The sequence below is a fragment of the Aplysia californica genome, unplaced genomic scaffold, assembly GCF_000002075.1.
Source record: "Aplysia californica isolate F4 #8 unplaced genomic scaffold, AplCal3.0 scaffold00435, whole genome shotgun sequence".
NCBI lineage: Eukaryota > Metazoa > Mollusca > Gastropoda > Aplysiida > Aplysiidae > Aplysia > Aplysia californica.
Window position 1 is genome coordinate 13894 of NW_004797705.1, and position 1152 is coordinate 15045.

The following is a 1152-nucleotide window of genomic DNA, read 5'->3' on the forward strand; positions in this document are numbered from 1 at the left end:
GACGCCACTATTGACACACTATCATATGCACTTTTTTTCTACTAGATATCTGATCAAACGGCGTCAGTCTCATATAAATGGGCAGGGAAAAAAATACAAATAATAATAATACTTGCATTTATACTATTTACGTAATGAATCCAGTGCATATCCATGCTATAGAACAAGTTCTATGCGATTTACAACTGTACTATCATTGCCCTAGAATACTCATAAACATTGTCGGCTATCACGAATTTAATAAATGGTAACTAGATTCATTTATGTGTGGGCGACACTCACCCATTGTCCATCTATGGTTTACCTCAACAATGGGTGCCGCCCAAACGTGTTGAGATCGAGTAAGTCTACTGTACTTCAAACTAATGAGATCGTTGTGCCGAGGTGTTGAGCGCTGAGCTCGGGAGAGAGATGGAGAGAGAGGGGGAGAGAGAGGGAGAGAGAGACAGAGAGAGATATGGAGAGAGAGCACGGAGGGGGAGGCAGACAGAGAGAGACAGATCAGCTGGAGAGAGAGAGGGGGGAGCGGGGAGAGAGAGACAGACAGAGAGAGACCGTGGGAGGGGGGAGAGAGAGAGAGAGAGAGAGAGAGAGAGAGAGAGAGAGAGAGAGAGAGAGAGAGAGAGAGAGAGAGAATAACTGACCCGTGCCCTCTCTGCTATCCATTACTCACAGAGACAGCCAACCCCCCCCCTCCCCATCCAACCCCTTCCTGTCTTGTGGGAGATTTTAGGAACGAAATCTTTCAAAAAAGAAAAAAAACCAAAAAATCAAAAAGCAAACCTGGACTCGATAATTTGGGAGTTAAGTGGATTATGTTCTGTGAAGTTACTATTCTCGTGTCCCGTTTGGGAAAAGTATGACTAAAGTCCAACAAGTTAATCGGGAATACTGGATAAAAGATAGAGGAACATTTTGCTCTTTATAACCAAAAGAGTGCATATTGTAGAAGTCTGCGGTTTATAATTATACAGTTTTCTAAAGCCAGGAGACAAGGGGAGGCGAAGTGAAAGAGTGAGGGCATGGATGGGGAAGATAGGAAAGAGGAGGGAAGAGGGAGAGCGTGAAGGAAAGTGAGAAACACACACACACACACACACACACACACACACACACATACACACACACACACACACACCCTCACACCCTCAC